The sequence below is a fragment of the Scomber japonicus genome, chromosome 7 (assembly GCF_027409825.1).
Source record: "Scomber japonicus isolate fScoJap1 chromosome 7, fScoJap1.pri, whole genome shotgun sequence".
Classification (NCBI taxonomy): Eukaryota; Metazoa; Chordata; class Actinopteri; order Scombriformes; family Scombridae; genus Scomber; species Scomber japonicus.
Window position 1 is genome coordinate 34,884,326 of NC_070584.1, and position 25,012 is coordinate 34,909,337.

The 25,012-nt window shown below is 43.4% G+C and overlaps 1 protein-coding gene across 1 annotated transcript in view; it reads left to right on the forward strand.

Moving 5' to 3' along the window:
- frem1b (Fras1 related extracellular matrix 1b) overlaps positions 1-25,012 on the forward strand; it is a 309,123-nt gene that overhangs the window by 187,936 nt on the left and 96,175 nt on the right. The window lies entirely within an intron of this gene.

The window sequence follows — 25,012 nt, forward strand, 5'->3', positions numbered from 1 at the left end:
TTAGTGCCACGGGTGCTCAGCTCCGAGGCATCTGTTAATCTTCTCCATACTTCATCTTTTTATTCTTCCGCCAAATTTCGGCGTGTAACTCCTCCCGCAGCTTTGAGAAAACTACAACAATATATACATCAAAACGTGCGGCTCGATCGGGGGAGGGGTGCTATGACTTTTGGTGTTGAAATTCCAATTTTTCCCAAAGTTATTCCCAAAAAAAGGGGAGATTTCTCCATTGGAAATGAATGGGAATTTTTTGAAAAAACCCCCCAAAAATTCACCTTTGTTCAGAGTCAGCTAGCTCTCTCATACGTGCACGTAGAAACGTAATTCAAACTTTAAAACGGAGGAAAACTTGTGCTCTCTCCAGAACACTAAGCTGTTTTTACATAACATGTAAACTTTTCAAACTATGAGCAGTCAAACGAGGAGTGGAAATCACTTTTTCGTCAAGTTAGAGTGGAAGCGGCAGTTAGCTTGAGTGAGAGAAGCAGTAAAAAATAACCTTAATTTTTATTTTTAACTCGAGCTCACGGCCAAACCGTAAAAAGGAGACAAATAATTTTTGGTCAAAATGTAGATATAGGTGTTGGGATTCATAAAATGTGACTTTGACAGGCGGGGTCCGCACAAAATTTAAACAGGGGGGGCCGAGACCGGCGGCAATACCTGTCTCACTCCCCATTGACTCTAATGTAATCGTTTTTTTTTTTCTAAACAATCTCACTCTGTGTTCACACTGAGCTTACTCGCTCATTTTAAGGAATATGTGAATAAAATAAACTCTGTCAGAATCTGCTGGCTTCTGTGTCTCTCACTGTGTTTTCGGTTTTTGGACAGGAGTTACGGTTTTCTCACAGTTTGCAATTGTTCGGGACCTTGTCAGAAGCCAAATTCTTCAGAATTTTGAAAAGTTTTTCCCAGCAGATTCTCAAATCACCGTAGCAACCATAGAACCTTAGCTGCCCTTAGCAACCGTAGAGCCTTAGCAACCTGTCGCTGGGCAGAAACTGAGCTGCTTTTTTGTGATTGGCTAATTCTTCCTGTCTGTCTGTTTTGCCAGTTAACTGAGCTAATTCATTTGAATGGAGTTAGTAATTCATGTTTACTGAGGACACAATAAATAGTTTTATTGTTTTGTATTGTAGTTATATGATTTGTGGTGTATAAATTATATATATTTAATATATTTATCAATAGAAGATGAACAAAATGAACATAATATAATTTCATACAACTAAGTAATTTAAAACCAAAAAGTATAATAAAATCTACTCTATAAATGGTTTGAAGATTTACTTAATAATTTCATAACAGTGATGTTCTTGTCTGTGGAAAAAATGAAGTAGACTTGAATTAATAAGTTTAAATAAATATTATTTATGCTTAAATATGATAATAACATTTACTTAATATTTTCAGGGATGTTAAGTTGAGAATAAAGTACATTCATAAAGAAAAAGTAAATCATGTACTCGTCCCGGCAGCAGCCCCGTGGCACTCAACATTTCCCTGGAATTTTCCATAGACTGTATATAAGAAAGGAATTTTCTAGTTATTATTATTGTTCTTTATTTTTTCTTATTGCTGCTCTTCTATTCTATTCTACTGTCCATTGTGGGACTAATAATAAAATATCTTAACTTATATTTTACTTTTTAAACCTATGGATCTATGAAATAGACTTTTGAATATGAAATTAAATCAAGGTTGATTTTTTTAAACCATTTATTTATTTTCTGTGAATTTTCTATGAATATGTAATAATAAATCTGTAATAATAAATAGATTGTATTATAAAGCTCTTTTCTAGTAGTTATGACTCAAAGCTCTTTTTACATTACATCATATTCATACACTGATAACAGGAGCGACCACACAACCTGCTCATCAGGAGGAAACTAACCAATAACACACATTCATACACCGTTGGCATAACAACAGGAGCAATTTGGGGTTAAGTGTCTTTGCCCAAAGACAGAGCCGGGAATCGAACCGCCAATCTTCCAAATGGAGGACAACCGCTCTACTCCTGATCCACAGCCGCCACTATACATTATAAATATATAATAAATATATAATCAATAGATCAGGAGAGTCAAACTCATTTTCATTGAAGGGCCACATGCAGCCCAATTTGATCTCATGTGGGCCGGATCATTAAAAGGAAGGAAGGACAGAAGGAAAGGAAAGGAGGAGAAGGAAAAGAATACAGGAAGGACAGATGGAAGGAAGAGAAGACAGGGAGGAAGGGAGGAGGAAAGGTAGGAAGGACAGATGGAAGGAAGAGAAGAGAAGACAGGGAGGAAGGGAAGAAGAAATGTAGGTTCCACCTCTTGGCGGGCCGGTTCTGGCCCTCGGGCCGCATGTTTGACCCCCCTGATATGGATAATAAATAGAAGTCGGTTGTATATTCATGACTCTAAACTGTGTCTGTATATTAATAGTATTTCTGTATCATGAATCCTGTTGACAATAAAACTAAAGAAGAATGTTTTCTTGTCTTTTCAGAGAGAACTCTGAGGCCACTGAAGGGCCGGGAGCCTCAGGTTGGGCCCCAGCGCTCTACAGTATGATGCAGGTGGAGGAGGGTTTGGCTTTGAGCATGCTCATCAGGTTCAGGTTGAGCTGTGCCGGGTTAAAGTCCTGCAGGTGTGAAGTGGACTCCTGCTGGTCGGTCTGGTTCTTCTCTCTGGATGTGACCCGATACTGAGCCTTGACTTTCCTCAGAGGGTTGAAGTCCGGACTGATGTGGTCCGGACAGCGAAACAGCTCTCTGATGACGGAGCCGTGCTGCGTTAGCGCCACAAAGCCGTTCCTGTAGGTCGCCATCCGGACGACGGGCGAGTACACGTACTGGACGTACAGAAGGTTTCCTGATAGACACAGACCCAAGCTTCACTTTTACAGCATCGAGTCTCATTTTCATTTAGTGTCAATCAGAAAAAACTGAAACTGATTCAAGCAGCAAATTCAAATATCAACAGTTTAATCTTTATCTTTAGCAGAACATGAAACAGAATCTGAAGCTCTGTGATTGGACGCTTCTTATTGAAATGCTCCTTCAGAGTTGTAGTTAGTCGCTATCAGCCGAATGTCTTAGTACAGGCGTTAACGTCCGGGACCACCAGGCGCTAACGGGACCTCCAGATGCTAACATGACCACCAGGCGCTAACGGGACCTCCAGATGCTAACATGACCACCAGGCGCTAACGGGACCACCAGGCGCTAACGGGACCACCAGGCGCTAACATGACCACCAGGCGCTAACATGAGTTTTATGTTTATTAAAAAGAGCTCCAGCTGTTCGTAAGCTTTACTTCTGGAACCAAAAGCATCTAAAATAACTCCAAACAACTCTGTATGAACTCATCAGATGATCAGATGTTTTTAGTAATTCATAAAGTAGAAAAATAATCATGAGGCTCCAAACTTCTAACTAACAACTAACTGTTCAGATATTAACGTACCTGTACCGACGTCCCAGACCTTCACCGTTCTGTCCTGAGATCCTGTGAAGACAAACTGGTCGCTGTCAGAGAAGGCAGCAGAGAGGACTCCCTCGAAGAAAAAACCCTGAACAGCAACGAAACACAAGCAGATAAACTCACACTGAAGACTTTAAGCAACTGTCACATTGTACCGATGTCAAATTAATAAAATAGTCCATCTAGTGCTGGGCGGTATGACCAATATATACAAAAATGTATACCACAGTATTTTAATTTAACAGTTTTACGGTATATGACGGCACTTTTTGTCATGCATAATCAGGTGTTCACAACATCTTCTACTGGTTGAGAGAGGAACATTGACTTAGGACGGACTATTTTACTGTCATGATGAGTGAATATTGTAGAATTCCACACTAGTAGTAAATATCAGAGCTGCAAATGTTGGAATTATTGTATGCAAGTTATCCCATATTTACCCTTTCTATAATCATTGGTCTTTATAGTCTACAAGCATGCTGTTTTAAAGTTGTTTTTCAGGACCTGTGACCCTGCTCAGGATGTCTTTGAAGTGTGTGTCCACCTGTAACCGATCAGTGACCGATTTGTGACCGATGTGTGACCCCTACCCTTTAGAGCAGTAATGACTATGTAAATTAGGGAAATCCTGAAACCAATAAAAAGAAAGGGTTCGGCAAGGTTTGCTCAGAACGGGTTGGAGATTGAAACTGAGCATATCTCTGGCGTTCTCCTTGCAAGTAGAAACTCTAATCCTATTGTCTTGTCTCCTTTGTTTGATATTTTTTAACATCTAACATTCCCGTTTTCCCCCGTTTTGTCTTTTCTCCCTGGAATCTCCCATAATTTTCAGCCCCAACTTTGTTTGTTAATAATAATGAGAAGAGTATTTTTATTTTGAAAGCTTAAACAGGACGCGCAACACTGAAAAGGGTCCCGTCTGAAACAGTGTCGCGCGGCATTCCGAACGTTGTGTAATGAAATACATCGGTATACCACCCAGCACTGTTGATGTCAGCCTCCATGGTGTCTTACTACAAACCTCATGATGGGACGAAGAAGTTAAAGCAGTTTTAGTTGTTCTAACATAAATATCAGACGTGTTTTTTTGGAGGTGTACTCTGTAACTCAGTACTAAAGACACATTTCTGACCTTATACTCCATGGTGTGGTCCAGTATTAGCGGGTTGAGGCTCCACAGTCTCTGCACCGCGTCCTCCGAGCCCACCAGTGCGTGCTTCCCCCAGTTACTGACCGTCACACAGGTCACTCTGCTGCGGTGCGACTCCAGCTCCGAGCTGCCGCCGCTGCCACCGAAGTCATGCAGCTTCACCTCGCCACAGCTCGTCCCGTACAGAACCCGGCGGTCGCTCAGCAGCGCCATGCAGGACAGCGGGGCGTGCAGCAGGGACAGCGAGACCCTCCCGACGGGCCCCTCCACCGTGGGGAAGCTGTCCCTGCTGGTGATCTCAAACAGACACAGACAGTCCTCGTAAGCGACGGCTACGTGCTTCTCCTGGGAGCTGACGGCCAGGCACAGCACCCTGGAGAGGCTCTCTGGAGGCGGGATGCACAGCGTCTCCTGAGGAAGGTCCAGCGGGTAGATGAGCACGGTGCCGCTCTTCAAGCCGCAGAGCAGCAGGCGCTTGTGCTGAGCTAACTCCAAACAACACACCTGTGCAGATACAGGCAAACGGTCTGATACAGAACCTGCAGGGAGAGAGAGAGGAGAAGGAAGACGAGCAGTTAATCTGTCTCTACAATCAATTCCTGAGCAGAGATTTAGTAATGAGACTAAAGGTTGTCAAACTTCTACATCCAACAGGAAAAAGGAAGCAACACAGAATCAGAATCAGGATTAAATTAAACTATTCCAAGGTTTATTTCTTCTCTAAACTCTGACCTCCAACTAACGGTTATTTTATTTGATCAATTAATCATTTATTCTATGAAATGTTCCAAAACTCATGAAATAATGGCATTCACAGTTTCCACAGCTAAAGTATATTTCAGTTAAAACCACAGACTGTATAAAAGAAATGGACGTAACATCCGTGACGTCACCCATTGAATTGTGGACTGCTGCTTGAAAGCCAATAGTTTCTAATCTAGGCAGCGCCATTTCTAAATTTCAGGTGCATGCTGGGAAAAATAAAAACAGGGATTCTTCTTATATGGGCATGAGGCGGGGCCATGGGCGGAGTGGGGAGGTTGCTATGGTTACGAGGGCTGGATCTCGAGGACATTGGTCAATCAACCTGTCAATCAGGACGTAGCCACGCCCTAATGCATACCCTGCTTTATCGTCACATATAAAATCAGGGAGGCCAAAATGTCCCAAATGAACATCATACTGCATTGAAGAAGGCTTTAAACTAGCGATTGAGACCATAAACACATTTTGAAAACGTTTACTGAGGTTAGAAATCAAGTGAGAAGTTGGTGAATTCTCCATTGACTTGTATAGAGACGGTCGCCCCCTGGTGGCCTTTTGATAGAATGCAGCTCTAAGTTACTTCCTGGTTGGCCTCATTTCAGAGGACCAGAACTCCCCGCCTGGTTAAAACCAAAGAATATTTTGCTTTTTTGACTTAATGACTGAACTGATCAGCTGATTATCAAACTAGCTGCAGATTCATTTCCTGTTGATGACCTAATTGATGAATTGACCAATGGCTGCAGCTCTCCTGACCTGAGTTGTTGTTCCAGCTGATGACTTCGTGCTGACTCTGCTGTCGGACGTAGAAAACTCTGTCGGCGTCTTTGGTGACGGAGACGTGAGCGCAGCCTGCGGGGATGCGATTGGTCGGTTTGTGGCGAGCGTCGTACTTCAGACTCCACAGCTGGACGGGACAGGAAGTGGACGATGAAAGCAGGAAGCCGTCGTAGAAGAGCAGAGAGATGGGAGCGTCGGGAGCACACAGAGAGTCTAACAAAGCTCCGGTAGTCACAGACCAGATCTGATGAAACAAACAGAGTTATTAAATATAACAGAGATGATAGAAATAATCAATCTACTGTTTTAATTTAAAGCCGTTTGTAATAAGATTAACCTTTGACCCCGTCTGTTTGACTGTTCCTTCTTCCTACCTTCTTTCCTTTCCTTCCTTCCTTCCTTCTTCCTCCATCCTCCCTTCCTTCTCTCATTCCTTCCTGTCCGTCTTCCCTCATTCCTTTCTCCCTCCTTTCCTTCCTTCACTCCTTTCTCCCTTCCTTCTTTTCTTTCCTCCGTCCTCCCTTCCTTCCTCCCTCCCTCCCTCCCTCCCTCCCTCCCTCCCTCCTTTCCTTCCTTCCTTCCTCCCTCCTTTCCTTCCTCCCTCCCTCCCTCCCTCCTTCTTTCCTTCCTCCCTCCCTCCTTTCCTTCGTCCTTCTTTCCTTCCTCCCTCCCTCCTTTCCTTCGTCCTTCTTTCCTTCCTCCCTCCCTCCCTCCTTTCCTTCGTCCTTCTTTCCTTCCTCCCTCCCTCCTTTCCTTCGTCCTTCTATCCTTCCTCCCTCCCTCCTTTCCTTCGTCCTTCTTTCCTTCCTCCCTCCTTTCCTTCGTTCGTCCTTCCTCCCTCCCTTCCTTCGTCCTTCCTCCCTCCCTCCTTTCCTTCGTCCTTCGTCCTTCTTTCCTTCCTCCCTCCTTCCCCCCCCCCCCCCCCCCCCTTCCAGGACAACAGGAGAGTTACAGAAGCTGAAGCTGTAAAAAGTATTTTCTCACTAACAGTCTGTGAGGGTTAAAAGAGGAAAGCAGCGTCTGTCATGTGATCAGTGTTAATCTCGTACTCGTATCAGCTGATCGGCGGCTCCGGAGGCGAGCAGCCGGCAGTCGGAGGAGATGCAGGCGGATAAAACGCTGTCGTCATGTTGAAGGTTCAGGAATCCTTCAACAGAGTCTCTGTCGATGTTAAACAGGCTCAGAGTCCGCTCGCTGCCTGCAGAGAGACAGAGATCAGCTGTAACCATGAGGTCTTCATCATCATCATCATCATCATCATCATCATCATCATCATCATCATCATCATCATCATCATCATCCTCCAGAGACACAAAGATCAGCTGTAACCCTGAGGTCTTCATCATCATCATCATCATCCAGAGAGACAACGATCAGCTGTAACCCTGAGGTCATCATCATCATCATCATCACCGCCACCACCACCACCAGACACAACGATCAGCTGTAAGCCTGAGGTCATCATCGTCACCACCATCATCATCATCATCATCAGACACAACGATCAGCTGTAAGCCTGAGGTCATCATCGTCACCACCATCATCATCATCATCATCATCATCAGACACAACGATCAGCTGTAAGCCTGAGGTCATCATCGTCACCACCATCATCATCATCATCATCAGACACAACGATCAGCTGTAAACCTGAGGTCTCATCATCATCATCATCATCATCATCCAGAGACACAAAGATCAGCTGTAAACCTGAGGTCTCATCATCATCATCATCATCATCATCATCCAGAGACAGAGATCAGCTGTAACCCTGAGGTCTCATCATCATCATCATCATCCACAGACACAAAGATCAGCTGTAAACCTGAGGTCTCATCATCATCATCATCATCATCATCCAGAGACACAAAGATCAGCTGTAACCCTGAGGTCTCATCATCATCATCATCATCCACAGACACAAAGATCAGCTGTAACCCTGAGGTCTCGTCATCATCATCATCATCATCATCATCATCATCACCATCCACAGACACAAAGATCAGCTGTAAACCTGAGGTCTCATCATCATCATCATCATCATCATCATCCAGAGACACAAAGATCAGCTGTAACCCTGAGGTCTCGTCATCATCATCATCATCATCATCATCATCACCATCCACAGACACAAAGATCAGCTGTAAACCTGAGGTCTCATCATCATCATCATCATAATCATCATCATCATCATCATCCACAGACACAAAGATCAGCTGTAACCCTGAGGTCTCATAATCATCATCATCATCATCATCATCATCATCACCATCCACAGACACAAAGATCAGCTGTAACCCTGAGGTCTCGTCATCATCATCATCATCATCATCATCACCATCCACAGACACAAAGATCAGCTGTAAACCTGAGGTCTCATCATCATCATCATCATCATCATCATCATCACCATCCACAGACACAAAGATCAGCTGTAAACCTGAGGTCACATCATCATCATCATCACCATCATCATCATCATCATCATCATCATCATCATCATCATCATCCAGAGACACAACGGTGAGCTGTAACCCTGAGGTCTCATCATCATCATCATCACCATCCAGAGACACAACGATCAGCTGTAACCCTTAGGTCTCATCATCATCATCATCATCATCAGCATCATCATCATCACTACCACCGTCATCATCATCATCATCATCATCATCATCCACAGACACTTCACTGACTTAAAGATCTGAAATAAAGTTTTTAGCTTCTTTATATTAAAGACTATAATAACAATAATAATTAAAAACACTTTCCATTTTTTGCTGTATAATATCTTATTAATATCAAGTAATTACACTTATTGACGAGGGGAGAACAGGATTGGTCCCTTTTAATTTGTAATAAAAGCCTAAAGCATGAGGTAGGAATAGAGAAGTCTGACTCTCCTTCAGCTGATTCTGTTATAAAAGATACGAACCATCTAACATGTGACATCATCCCATCGTGAGGTTGGTAGTAAGACACAAAGACAAAGATACATACATACGTACATACATACCACACTTTATATGTAGAAATACCAACATGTGACAAACATCAACAACTGGGATTTTTCTCTACCAGTAAAGTTAACCACATGTTTTGTTTTGGTGTAGCTAAGAAACAAACCTGCCTACCTATCTCTCTCTCTCTCTCTCTTCATACTGTTTAATGGTAATGATGTTTTATTATAAACTCTTTGTGTAAAACAAGAGAAACACTGAAGAGTTGATATTTACATTTTCACATGACAAACACTAAACGTCCTCTCAGCTCAGTGTGAAACAGTTTACTCCAGAAATGATCTGAAGTCACATCTCACCTAAACTCTGAGTCTTTCAGTAGCAACACTTCAACAGCAGCGCCCTCTAGAGGCTGAGATCTGATGAATGAGACGACCAACCCTGTTCTCCCCCAGACTGATGTGATGTTTTAACCCAGAGGTGTCAAACTCATTTTCATTCAAGGGCCACATACAGACCAATTTGATCTGATGTGGGCCGGACCACTAAAAAGAAAGAAGGAAGGAAGGAAGGAAGGAAGGAAGGAAGGAAGGAAGGACAGAAGGACAGAAAGAAGGAATGAAGAAATGGAAAAAAGGAAGGTAGGGAAGAAGGAAGGAAGGACAGATGGAAGGAAAAAAGGATGGTAGAGAGGAAGGACAGATGGAAGGAAATAAGGAAGGTAGGGAGGAAGGACAGAAGGAAGAAAGGAGAAAAGGAAGGTAGGAAGGAAGGAAAAGAACACAGGAAGGAAAGTGGGCCGGATTGCACCCCTCAGCGGGCCGATTCTGGCCCACGGGCCGCATGTTTGACCCTCTTGTTTTAACCCAACATGTATTATATAAGATACTGAATCAGTTTGAGCAGCACTCATCTTACCTGCTATCAGTATTTTCTCATCTTCAGTCACTGAGAGTAAAGAAGGAACCAGAGGAAACTCGTCCGCTGTGTTTCTCCCCGATCTGGAAATCTGCACCAACATTTAATCATCCAGATTTAATGATTATTAATGTTTAAAACAGACTAAAGAAAAGGTTCAGTTCATAAATAACTTCTCTCTGATTGTTTCTATGGAAGTTGAATAATGAAAAACACAAAAATAGATTATATCAAAGTTTAATTTTCCCTACTAGTGTGCACTTTATGTTTTATGACCAAAATTAAACTTAATTTTTGTTCTTTTTTTTTTAAATTGACATAAAACATTTGTGTATAAAAATTTAAATATATATATATATATATATATATATATATATATATTTCCAATTATTTTCATTATAAAAGGGAGAAAACATTCAAAAAGTCCAGTTTTCAATTTTAATGTCCAGTTAACTTTGTAAAAATCTACATTTTGAGACTTTCACATATATGTTGATATTATAATCATGGTACATTTTAATTTGTTTTAATTTTAATTTGGCAGAACATTAAACATTAAAATTAAATTGTACTAAAATGTTACCAACAAAGGGTTAATAAAATCTAACCTACCTGATAGATGAATCCTTCTTCAGAAACCACAAACACTTTTCCACGTTTGGGTAGCGTGACCGATCTGGCAGCAGTCAGACGTCTCTGTGATGTTTCCAGCTGGATCTCCAGAGTCTGAGTCGAGTTAACAGGATGAGATAATCTGACCGAACCGGAGTCGGACAGAGAAACCACACAATCCTCCAGAACTCCTAAAACCAGCCAACCTTCATCTCTGCTGAGGAGCAGCGGAGCTCTGTCCAGCCGCCAAACCTTCACCTGAAACACAAGAGACAGAAAACACCTGAACTTTATTTAACCCCGCCCACTGAGTCTGTCATGTAGGATGTTTATGTGCAGCTGAAGTCAGAGCTTTACACCCGGGACAAACCTCTCTCGGGACAATACAGTTAATCTAATCTAATACCTTCACCTAAATATTAGGGGTGGGAATCACCAGAGGTTCCACGATATGATATTATACAGGTGGAGATGTGGTCTCACCTGTGTCCTGCTGTATAAACAGAGCTGGTCAGACAGGTGGAGGTGTGGTCTCACCTGTGTCCTGCTGTATATAAACAGAGCTGGTCAGACAGGTGGAGGTGTGGTCTCACCTGTGTCCTGCTGTAAGGACAGGTGGAGGTGTGGTCTCACCTGTGTCCTGCTGTATATGAACAGCAGCTGGTCAGACAGGTGGAGGTGTGGTCTCACCTGTGTCCTGCTGTAAAGACAGAGCTGGACAGACAGGTGGAGGTGTGGTCTCACCTGTGTCCTGCTGTAAAGACAGGTGGAGGTGTGGTCTCACCTGTGTCCTGCTGTAAGGACAGGTGGAGGTGTGGTCTCACCTGTGTCCTGCTGTATATGAACAGCAGCTGGTCAGACAGGTGGTAGTGTGGTCTCACCTGTGTCCTGCTGTAAAGACAGGTGGAGGTGTGGTCTCACCTGTGTCCTGCTGTATATGAACAGCAGCTGGTCAGACAGGTGGAGGTGTGGTCTCACCTGTGTCCTGCAGTAAAGACAGGTGGAGGTGTGGTCTCACCTGTGTCCTGCTGTAAAGACAGAGCTGGTCAGACAGGTGGAGGTGTGGTCTCACCTGTGTCCTGCTGTATAAACAGAGCCGGACAGACAGGTGGAGGTGTGGTCTCACCTGTGTCCTGCTGTAAGGACAGGTGGAGGTGTGGTCTCACCTGTGTCCTGCTGTAAAGACAGGTGGAGGTGTGGTCTCACCTGTGTCCTGCTGTAAAGACAGGTGGAGGTGTGGTCTCACCTGTGTCCTGCTGTATATGAACAGCAGCTGGTCAGACAGGTGGAGGTGTGGTGGAGAAGGGGCGGGGTCAGCGGGCATCGCCTCAGGTATGCAGAGCAGCTGTTGGCCGGTCCTCAGGTTCCACCTCATCAGACAGCCGTCAGCAGCCAATGAGAGGCAGTGGGCGGGACTTTTAATCACCTTGATTGACAGAACGGCAGCTACAGGAAACAGATTACACAAAACACTGTTAATGATAATGACATTTATTATTCTATCTTTCTACTTTCTTTACATTATTTTATTATCATCATTTGCAGGTTTTATCTTCTTATCGATTGTATTTCTGTTTCTTTTGTCTTTTAATCTGTTTTATCCTAGTTGTAGTCCAGCTTTTATTAAACTTCATCTTTTATTTTACTTTTCTTTTGTAAGATAAGATAAGAGTTACCTTATTAATACCCAAGAGGGGAAATTAAATGTTACCCTAGAATGTAACACAAGACAGCCAACATACAGCAAAGAAGGTTAATCTATTTTAATATAGTTTCTTTTTTACTCTTTTAATAAACCCTTTTTCTTATTCTCTCTTATTTTCTAAACATTATCATTGTAATTTTCTCTTGCGCGCATTAGTCTCAATTTTTATCTTTTAATTTGTTCTTTGTTCTTTATGAAGTCACTTGCTCTGTCTTATCATCAGCTTGTCAATCAACTAATTGTAAAGCTTATATCATATATTATATGTATTATTTTTATTATTATATGTTGATGTTATTATTATTATTATTATTATTATAGTAAAGACAGACTGACCGGTGTGTCCATGCAGACTGTGTATCAGCTGTTTGTCGGCGAGGCTCCAGACCGCCATCACACCTTCATCTGAACCTGCAACCAGAAGCTCCGCCTCCAGACAGACGTCCACACAGAGCACACCTGAAAACACACCACAGGTAATGTTACGGTATTAAGTAATACAGGTTAAACACAATAAAGAATAAAGTCAATTCATGGAAATCTATTAGCAAACCAAGTCTATAAGCCGGGCTGGCCACAATGTCAAATTCACTGTCCCTGAAAGTAAGTATGATCTCTGACCTCCCTGCAGTCCCAGCAGAGTGTGCTGCAGCGCCCCCCCTGGCGGCTGCAGGAAACTACACTTGGGGACGAGGATCGGCTCGAGACACGCCAGCAACCATTCCTCACATTGGCTGCAGAGCTGACCAATCACAGAGGGGAAGGGCGTGGCCAAGGAGCAGAGTCTGGCGAGCAGCTCGGTGTAGAACAGACACATATCTGGAAGAGAAGACTTTAATTATTCATCTTTAATTTATTTCTTTAATTGTGATTTTTTTAAAGTTAAAATCATATATTTGTACAGAAACGTTTAACCCTCCTGTTGTCCTCGAGTCAAGGGAGGGAGGAAGGGAGGGAGGGAGGAAGGAAGGGAGGGAGGAGGAAGGGAGGAAGGAAGGAAGGGAGGAAAGGAAAGAAGGAAGGAAGGGAGGAAGGAAATGAGAAAGGAAAGGAGGAAGGAAGGAACGGAGGGGAGGAAGGAAAGGAGGAAGGGAGGAAAGGAAAGAAGGAAGGAAGGAATGACAGAGGAAAGAAGGAAAGGATGAAGGTAGGAAAGAAGGAAGAGGAAAGAAAGAGAGGAGAGACTGAGGAAGAAGGGAAGGAAGGAAAGAAGGAGGGAAGGAAGGAAGGAAAGAAGACGGGGTCAATTTGACCCGGGAGGACGACACGAGGGTTAAACAATAATCAGAGTTCTTCTAATTATGACTTCCTGTCCCATAATTATGAAAATTACTATCTCCTAATTACTAGGAAAAGTCTCCAAATGTCTGAGCGGGAGGAGAAGAAGTAAAGCGAGGAGAGGGAGGAGAAGGAGGAGCGGGTGGAGAGGGAGATGGAGGAGAGAAGGGAGAGGGAGGAGAGGAAGGAGAAATTGGAGAGGGAGGAGAAGGAGGAGAAGTAGAGGGTGGAGAGGGAGGAGAGGAAGGAGAGGGAGGAGAGGAAGGAGAAAGTGGAGAGGGAGGAGAAGGAGGAGAAGTAGAGGGTGGAGAGGGAGAGGGAGGAGAGGAAGGAGAGGGAGGAGAGGAAGGAGAAAGTGGAGAGGGAGGAGAAGGAGGAGAAGTAGAGGGTGGAGAGGGAGAGGGACGAGAGAAGGGAGAGGGAGGAGAGGAAGGAGAAAGTGGAGAGGGAGGAGAAGGAGGAGAAGTAGAGGGTGGAGAGAAGGGAGAGGGAAGAGAGGAAGGAGAGGGAGGAGAGGAAGGAGAGGAAGGAGAGGAAGGAGAGGAAGGAGAAGGAGGAGAAGTAGAGGGAGGAGAGAAGTAGAGGGTGGAGAGGGAGAGGGAGGAGAGGAAGGAGAAAGTGGAGAGGGAGGAGAGGAAGGAGAGGAAGGAGAGGAAGGAGAGGAAGGAGAAGGAGGAGAAGTAGAGGGAGGAGAGAAGTAGAGGGTGGAGAGGGAGAGGGAGGAGAGGAAGGAGAAAGTGGAGAGGGAGGAGAAGGAGGAGAAGTAGAGGGTGGAGAGAAGGGAGAGGGAAGAGAGGAAGGAGAGGGAGGAGAGGAAGGAGAGGAAGGAGAGGAAGGAGAGGAAGGAGAGGAAGGAGAAGGAGGAGAAGTAGAGGGAGGAGAGAAGTAGAGGGTGGAGAGGGAGAGGGAGGAGAGGAAGGAGAAAGTGGAGAGGTAGGAGAAGGAGGAGAAGTAGAGGGTGGAGAGAAGGGAGAGGGAAGAGAGGAAGGAGAGGGAGGAGAGGAAGGAGAGGAAGGAGAGGAAGGAGAAGGAGGAGAAGTAGAGGGAGGAGAGAAGTAGAGGGTGGAGAGGGAGAGGGAGGAGAGGAAGGAGAAAGTGGAGAGGGAGGAGAAGGAGGATTTTTAAACCTCATAAAAAGGTGAAGCTGTGAAGGAAAGAGAGGAACTGAGAGTAACTGACCCATGTGACCGTCCAGGAAGTCCAGGCTGGGTTTGATGAGGACCAGAGCGTCTCGGACCAGTCTGGTCTCGGTGCAGTCCATGTACTGGGAGCACTGGTCCAGGTCATGGATCACACTGGAAACCCCACACACTCTGCTCTTACAGTACAGCCACTCAGCGCTGCCTGGAAACACAACACACACACACACACACACACACACACACACACACACACACACACACACACACACACACACACACAACAGATGATTCACACACGTCAATCAAACCTGAATAAAAACGTATATTTCTGCCTCTCATGAGAACACTAGGGAACATTTAGAGCACAGAAAAAAGGAAAATAAAATATATTTCATAAAGAAATTGAGAATGTGAATCATCAGTAATGTGGATATAATGACAAAGTGGGTAAAAGGTAAAAAATAGCACAAGAGCTAGAACAGTCTGGTAAGTTCAGGAAATGACATCATTTTACTGTAACGCAGCATTTAAAACCAGGAAATGACACAATATTACAATTGTTAGAGCCATTTGTATTTGTAATAATTTGTGTGTCATGTAATTCCCTGTTCGCCACAGCAGGTGGTGCATTGAGGGTGCATTAAGTGGCAGCAGGTGAAACCTTATAAGTAGAGGAAGAGGCGGGAGCTCGCCAGGTGTGCTGCTTACCGGGAGAAGCACACAGTTCTTTGACCGTTGTCATTGTCTTTGCCGTCGCCGCCATTAATGTAGTTTTTGTTGTTTTGCATACAAGTTATGAGTAAGTGTATGTAGACTCGTGAAGGCCACACGGCTGATGGTAGTGAATAAATACATTTTCGAGCATAAGTACGCTACTGATGTTTGATTTACTACACGGAGCCGGTGATGACGTGTCAATCAGTTATCCCGGTAGCAGCCCCTCATTGTGGCTTAGGGTTTGTTTGTTTTTGATAAAACCAAGTCACTACAACAATATTACGATATCCAAAATGTAAGACGATATCTAGTCTCATATCACGTTATCGATATATTCCCCAGTGCTAATCCTCGCTCATAGATCCTCCTCGATGCTCAGAGCAGAAATAAGTACTTTGGGACAGCTTTCATGGCGGCAGACCAGAACGAGGAGCGAGGAGCGAGGACCAATCAAATAAGTGACGTACTTCAGATGAGACTTAAAGATCTTACCGATAACTTCCTGTCGTAGCTCCTCCCACAGACCGGCATGCAGCAGGTGATAGGTCAGCTCCTGCAGCTTCCTGACGTTAGCCAATCCTGGACTGAACCACAGTGGTTGGGGCGGGACCTGTCACACCCCAGAGCCAATCAGAATACACCGAATCCATAACAGCAGCTGCAGCAGTTTTTGTATATGGTTGAATTTAAATCCCTGTCAGCAGAGTTTTGGGTACCTTTCTATCAGAGAGGAGCAGCGACAGACCCGGCAGAGACGCTGGCTTCAGTTTCCCAGACCAGCGACCCTGAAAGTACTCCGCCAGGATCTTCAGGCTCCGTCCTCGCCGCTCTGACGTCAGATACCGAGTTAAAACCGCCTCCCATAGATGCCTGAAAATACACAGAAATACTACTTAGTGGCAGTTAAATATGATTAAAGGACCAGGATCAGTCAGGTGTTCATATGAGGTTTTCCTCTCTGTAATCATTCCTACTGTTCATACTGACTATTAGAAGATCTCCTTCAAATCTGCTTTCAATGTAAGTGATGGAGGACTGTATGAGTAGATGACATAAACGTTTCAACTGGTTCAGGGGTTGGCTCGCCACTTCAGCCATACTGTATTGTTCACTACTGGAACCAGCCGAGCTGAAGAATCTCTGTGCTGATGATGATTACGAGGATGCAGGGGATGACAAGGATGAAGGGGATGAGGAGGAGGGTGAGGAGGATCAGACAAGGACGAGGATGAGGGGGACGGGGACGACGAGGACGAGGACCTGGCCTTGTAACCACAAAGCCAAAAAAATAATAATAGTAATAATAATAATAATAATAATCACTACAGAAATAAAATACTTTTTTTTTCAAAATCACTCTTGTTCTATTTTTACTAATTATCATCTGATTGAAATGTTAATAAACTAAAGTAAATTAATCTTGCATTCTTCCTTATCATGTTTTCCCTTCTCTCTCTTTTCTTCCCTTTTCAATCATTAATACATTAAAAATCGATACCACAATTACAAACAGGTTATATACATTTAGCTTAAGATATATACACACTATGATAATTATAGTACAACTAATACCCTTTAACATTGCCTTATATACAGATTGATCTCAATACACACACACACACACACACACACACATACACACACACACACACACACACACACACACACACACAACTCAAAATAGCCACTAATCAGTCACAACTGCTAACGTTAGCGTTGTTAGCACCAACGGCTATAAACGGCTACCAATCGATACCAATGCTAGCGGTTGCTAATGGCCACTCACGCTAGCACCGTTAGCACCCACGGTTATTAACAGCGACCAACGGTTGACACTATTAGCGGTGGCTAACCGCTGCTAACCGTTGCTAACGCTAATGTTTGTTTTTCTTTTTCTTCTTCTGCTTTTCAGTGAATATTGCTATATTTACAACAAACTCACCGGGATTTTACTACGACAGAAAGAGCAGCAGTAGTGTGACTGCTCCAGGTTTAGCTCTTCTTTCAATCAACTTCAAAAACACTCTGGGTTCGGTTCGGTTCGGCTCAACTGTCTGGTTGTCTGGATCAGCTGCTGCTTTGACAGCTGGGTGACAGGCTGTGTGTGTTGTGTATGTGTTGTGTGTGCATGTGTCTGAGAGAGAGATAAATATTGTGTGTCTGTGTATGTGTGTATGTGTTGTGTGTGCATGTGTCTGTGAGAGAGATAAATATTGTGTGTCTGTGTATGTGTGCATGTGTTGTGTGTGCATGTGTCTGTGAGAGAGATAAATATTGTGTGTCTGTGTATGTGTGTATGTGTTGTGTGTGCATGTGTCTGTGAGAGAGATAAATATTGTGTGTCTGTGTATGTGTGCATGTGTTGTGTGTGCATGTGTCTGTGAGAGAGATAAATATTGTCAAATAAAATGTTAAAAACGGTGTGAAAACTGTCTTCAAAATATCAAGTTGAATGTGCAATGAGATCAGAGATGGTGTGTGTGCAGTTTTCACTGTCTCCCGCAATTTAATTGCAACTAAAGTGTTTAAAACATCGCAACATTTACCGCAATTTTTTAAAAATGCTGCCGCAAAATCAGACATTTTAGGCAACAATCAGAAAAAAATCCCGCAAAATCCTGGAGGGACTGTTTTATAGTCTTTGTCTCTGGTACAACGGTTATTCACAACGGTTATTTATCTGAATACATTTAAAAATTAATTAATTATTTAATTTTATTTTTATTAATGTATTAATTTAATCAAACCCACATAAATTCAAATTTCTCTAATCAATTTTCTATGTTATCCAATTTATTTTATTTCACTGTCTTGGTAACCCGGGGTTACACTGTGGTGGAAATAGAGTCGACCCTGACTGTGTTGGTGAGATTTTAGATTGGAGCAATAAAAACCTTTTCTTTAACTTGAACTAATTTAACATTTTATCATGTTATTGATTATCATGGTTTTCTTCACCGGTTGTTGAAGGTGATGGTGGCGACTCCTCCGGCCCAGCGCTCCTCCAGCAGATCCTCCAGGTCCCGCCTGAGCCGAGCCCAGAGGAGGGGGGGCAGCCGGAGCAGCGATGGCGTCGGAGGGAGGGAATACCTGTACACCTCACGGATGACGTCATCGTCCAGGGACATGACGTCACGCAGCTCAACCTCCAGCAGGCCGTTCCTGTGGAATCAATCAACTTTTACATTTTATTTGTACTATTCCCTTTTTTTGCCCCTAAAATTTGGAATATATAAGTCAGGGGGGTGTCAAACATGCAGCCTGTGGGCCAGATACAGCCCGCCGAGGGGTGTGATCCAGCCAACTTGCCATCCAGTGCTCTTTTCCTTCCTTCCTTTCTTCCTTCTGTCCTTCCTTCCATCTACCCTTCCTTCCTTTCTTCCTTCTGTCCTTCCTTCCTTCTGTCTGTCCGTCCTTCACTATCTCTTTTACTTACCTTTCTTCCCTCCTTCCCTTTGCCTGTCTTTCCTTCCTTCCTTCCTTTCTTATTTCCTTATTTCCTTCCTTCCTTCCCTCCATCTTTTTAATGATCCGGCCCACATGAGATCAAATTGGTCTGTATGTGGCCCTTGAATGAAAATGAGTTTGACACCCCTGATATAAGTAGAAGATCGTCACATTGCACCTTATCTAATAATAGTGATAATGACTTAAATAATCAATTAAAGATATAAAATTGTTGGTATAATTTTGCTGACTTATTAACTAATGACTACCATCCACATGATATAAGAGAGATACTCTGTATACAAAGAGTTCAGATGTTTGTTTGTTTTTCTGGCTTTCCAAAAAGAGTCTACTCTATCTGTCTTCTTCACTGGTTTTGTGTGGCTGACTGGCTGATCTGTCGAGTAGTTCGAGGTATTTGCAGAAACATGTTTTTGTTTTTGCTTGAAAACAGCATTTTAGAATTTAGTCAGTTTATTGTAGAAATAGTCTGAGCTCACTAACTAGACAGTCATCATTTTAGCAAAACTGACAGTTGGAGGATAGAAACAAAGGACCCAAGGAAGTTTGATGGTAAATCTGCCACATTATCTTGCTGCAACAAGGCTCAGAAACATTTAAGTAAGCGGGACGTGACTTAGCCAAAGGTCATTTTAAGCTCAGATTTTACCACCACCTCCTCTTCTAATACATATCCAAATACAAAACATTTAAGTTAGTATTTTAAGAATCTAGTGGAGCTTTTCCACTACACAGTTCCAGCACGACTTAACTCTCCTCGACTCGGCTCGGTTCCAGGAATGACCTTTTCCATTACAAAAAGGTACCTCCTCAACGTGGGCGGGGTCGTCATAGCAACGGCTCCACGAAACTGCTGTGACTTCGTTTCATACGCGACACAAACACATAAACAATGGAGGACATGGAGGCAGTGGTGTACTTGCTGCTGTATGTGGCTTTCTGTCACACACAAAGAGAAGAGAAACCAATCGCTGTAACGCTGTTGTTGGTATTTAAAAATGCCAGCTTCGATTCTTGTGTGGGACGGCTCATGACTCTTCCAGTGACAACTCTTCTGACCAATCAGCGGCCGGTAGTCTGATGACGTCACATTTAGTATCGGCTCGGCTCGCTTGGAACCTCGGCAGAGCAGATACCAGATACCAGATACCAGATACCAGGTACTATCCCTGATGGAAACGCAAAAAAAAACGAGTCGAGTCGAGCCGAGGCAAGTCGAGTCGTGCTGGAACTGTGTCGTGGAAAAGCGCCATAACAGTGACAGTAACAGATGAGTAGATGTCTCATCCATAAAACAACTGTTGTGTTAGCATCAACACCAACATCAACATCAACATCTTTTGGAAATGTGTTCCCATGGCGTTCCCTCACCTTGCCAGAGCGATGTAACCCAAAGCCCCGCCCACCAGCTCCCTCCCATGTTTCTGCTCCAGCGTCAAGAAGAGCTGTGCCATCATATCCTGTGTGTTGGCACCCAGGCGTATCTCAGTGAGCGGGGTGAAAGATGTCCAGCGTTTGGCTGCAGACAGAATCAGTTTGAGGTGTAGAGGACAGCCGGTCGGCTCAAAGCTGTGCAGCACGGCGGCGCTCTGCTCGGGGCTCAGAGTCCGCTGTGACGCCTGCAGGTACGACTCCATCACCTGCTTTCCTTCATCAACAGACAAACGCGTCACCTCAAAAAAATTATTCAAAGCGTCCGACTTCAGCCGCATGTTAGCGAACACCTCACTGTTGGTGTCCATGGAAACCACCAGGTGGACGTTGGGTGGGATGTCAGTGGGCAGCCAGCGGAGTTTGTGTGCGTGATGTTGGTCGGACAGCTGATCCAGGGTGTCGAGGATGATGAGCAGAGTGTTCCCCTGCTGGGAAACGTCTTCGAGGATGTTTTGGAAGAACCTCACCAGCTCCAGGTGTGTGCTGGTGGTCAGTGGAGTGGGCGGAGCCAAACTACAGGCCAGGCAGATCTGGAGGCAGACGCTGCGAAGGAGGTGGTCGACATCTGGATTCTGAGGATGATGAGAGGACAGCAGCCTGATCACCACCACCGCCCTACCCTCCAGGACGGCCCGCATCTCCTGCGCCAGTTTGCACAGCAGCGCCGTCTTACCCATCCCGGCAGCACCGTGCACCACAAGCGGGCCATGACGGACATTGGTGGACTCCCACATGACGAGGCAGATCTTACCCAGAAGCCCTTCCCTCCCGTAGAGACCTTTGCACAGCTCATCACTCATGGCGACATGGTGCTTGACCTCATCCACCACCCAGTCTGAGAGGTCTTCTTTTTCTTCCTCAGTGCTTCCCCAAATCTTCCTCTGCTTTCCCTCCACAGGAGAATCAACCGCTGCTTCTATCCTGGCCTTCATCTGCGAGGCAAACTGCTCACAGATGCTGGCGAGGTACTGAGCGTGCTCTTTGCGCTTTGGGTCGATGCTTCCCTTGCTCAGCTCCACGCTGTGCGGGTTGAGGATCTTCTGCGATGTGGCGTAGAGGCGAGACTTGAGGGCAGTGAGGAGACCGTGAGCTTCTCCGTCCAACAGGCCGTCAGCAGTCACATCCATGAACTTGGCGAGACGTTTCGGACCATCCCTCACCCTCTGGTGGGGAATCTCTCGGACGAAGAGCAGAGCCGAACCTTCGTCTTTGCATAAACCCTGATCGAACTCTCGCTCTGTGACTGTGGGCGAGAAGAACAAAACACTTCAATACACTTTGAGAAAATAGAAAGACAAACTGTGTGAAGTGTCTCTGCTGTCTGACCTGATGTGTAGTACAGCTGTTTCTGCTCAGCGGTGATGTCACCCGCTGCCTCGGCCTCTGTGGCAGCGGAGCGTAGGAGCTGCAACAGTTGAGTCTCTGTCAGACGCCAGGAAAGGAGGTCTTTGTCGCGCTGCGGCCCACTCTCAGGTCGGAGGTCGCTGTATTGGGGGAAGTGAGCCGTAATTGGCTGGAGGACGAAGGTAGGCGGGATGGCATTGTTATCCTTCAAGAACCACTGTTGCAGCAGCTTTACACCTTCGGGTTTTTTGGACAGTTTGGACAAAAGAACCTCAAACTGTTTTTCTGGGATGAGACGAGGGAGGGCTCGCTGGCCATATCGGTTCCCCAGTAGAGCCTTCGGAGCCCAGAAAATATAAAGGACATAAAAATATGACAGAAGAAGAATAATAAGATGTAATTCAAGATATTCATGGTTTAAATTCATTATGACCCTTTTTAACCTCCACTCACAGAAATGTCCATTATACAATACAATCTTAATCTCTGGAAATAATGTTTCTTTGACTGATCAGACTTTTTAACAGTCACGTTGGTGTTGTTCATTTCTATCCCAGAAAAGCTGTTTTAATGTTAATATTTTAGTTGTTGTGGTGATGATTTATATGCAGTTAGCTAGTTTACACTACTTTATATACAGTTAGCTAGTTTATACTACTTTATATACAGTTAGCTAGTTTACACTACTTTATATACAGTTAGCTAGTTTAGTCCAGTGGTTCCCAACCTAGGGGTGGGGCCCCTCCAAAGGGTCAGCAGATAAATGTGAGGGCTGCTGAGATGATTAATGGGAAAGAAGAAAAAACAAAGTTCTGATTCACAAATGTGTTTTCAGTTTTTGGACAAATCTTTGATTTTTTTCTGGAAGGAAGAAGAAACCCTCACAGTGAAAGTTGGACCAGCTGAAATCCTATTACAGGTCTCGATCTCGTGCAAGAAGAGCTCACAGGACTCGTGATCTCCAAATGTGATGTTTCGAAATCCCCAACGCAGATCCACAACCTGAAGAGATAATGACCTCACCGATCAACTAGCAGACATGTACTGAAACTGCACATATCTACACATTATACAGTATATCATACAGTCACCTCTTTGACTGAACGTAGAAGTTTAAACTCAAAAAGGAAGTATGATAAACACATTGAACTAACCTCGAACACCAACCCCAGACTGCGACAGAAAGCAGTGACTTCAGGGTAAGCTTTGTCCAGCAGGGCTTTCCTCTCGCTGCTCATATCTGAGATTACAATAGAACAGATTAGTAGAACAAATATACACACACATGGATTGGATCTTCACTTAAAGGACCATTTCACAGGTTGTGCCTTCTTTAGCTGCTTAACTAACAAAGCGTCTACAGCTTGGATGAAGTAGGATTCAAACATCTTTATCATCATCTTATCATAATTTCATTTATACTTAAACTGTGGATGTCATTTAAGGACTTCCTGAAAAAGAGCTTTATGGAGAATTCTTTAATAAAATAATTTTATCTGTGTCAAAGGACCAGTGTGCAGGATCTAGTGGCATCTAGTGGTGAGGTTGCAGATTGCAGCAAAATGAAAACTTAATTTAATGAGGAAACTGAACTTTTTGGTGGAACAACAATTATTATTCACATCTTAAAATCTGTCAAGAAGGAACCTTTTAAATAATCAAATGTTTTCTTTTCCTTTTAATTCTTTGTTTTGTTTTTAATGACATTTTGAACATTTGACCTACACTCACTGGACTCTTTATTAGGTACAACTATGCCTAATAAATCTTACTTTAAAGAAGTTTATACATTTTCAGTTTTTGTTGAAATTATCATGAAGGTGATAATTTACCTCAGTTTTTATTACTGTGCATTATACTGAATGGTGTTCTTAATATTTTGTCCAAACCATTTAGATAGATATACTTTTATTGATCCCAAGTTGAGAAATTACAGCAGCAGCAGCAGCAGCATTACACACAGTGACGATTACAACATATAATATAAGAATATAAAGAACAAACTATACATAATAAAATAGCAAAATAGCAAATAAAATAAAATAAAATGTAATGTACAAAAGTATATACAACTAATTGGCAGTGTTGATTTGAGTGCAAAGTAAAAAATGTGCAATGTGTGTAACTGTGTAGAAAATAATATTACATACATAAGAGGGGCAAAATATTAGCAACACTCTTTAATATAATTAAATAAATAACCACCAGCACCCACTATGATCTCAATAAGAAACATTAAATAGAATGAGCACCTTTATAATGTTAACAAAAGCTGAAAATATATGAGTTTCTTTAGTAGAGTTCAGAATTTAAAGTTGTTGTATTGGATTGAATTAGATTGCACAGGTTTACCTAATGATGTGACCAGTGAGTGTATATTAAAACAGAATAAATATAATAATTAAAGATAAAACTAGTAGCCCAACGTTATCTCAGTATAAATTATATTTCCATAAGTATTCAAGATGTAAAATGATGACTGTGTTTTATAATATGTGCTCAATTTGGTTAAATTAAACTTAACAGAGATTTGTGAATCATCATATTTTGATCTCAGTATGACTGTTTGTAGAAACATAAATAATGAGTGAAAGTTTTCTGACCTGTGAACGCAGAGCTGATAAACACTCGTATCATGTTGGAGCTCGTCCTCTGAGCTCTGTCTGTCCGTCCTCTCAGGACTTCCTGCAGGCCGCCGCCGTCTCCTCCTGCTGCTGCTGGACGCTCCGTCATCTTCAGCCTGGAAACAGATTGTTCTCCTGCAGCCTCAGACTGATCCAGCCGTCTGATCTCTCTGCTGCTCCTCAGGATCCAGCCTCCATGTTTCCCTCAGAGAGTTTTCTCCAGGACAACCGGCTCCCCAGAAGACCTGCTGTTGTACTATAGTTCACTGTCAGAGCTACTGTAGCTGACGTTACTCTGGAGTCATCACCAAAGAATGCTGTTTCATTATCCTCACTGGAATAGTTTGTAAATAATTTATATGTTGAAATATATTCCTCTGTATGATGTAACCTATTTCCTCATATATACACACTGTATATGTTTATATATGTAACTGGAGGCTTTACTGGAATATTGACACTGCCAGTAATTCCTACTATCTGACACCTGACTCAAACATCTATAATATTTATTTAGACTTTATAATATGAATCCAGCTTTAGCTTCTAGGTCCTGTTAGTGTAGAGTGATCTTTTAGGTCTTGAACCTTGACTCCTAAATAAACGCAGCTGACTCTTGGATAGATTCA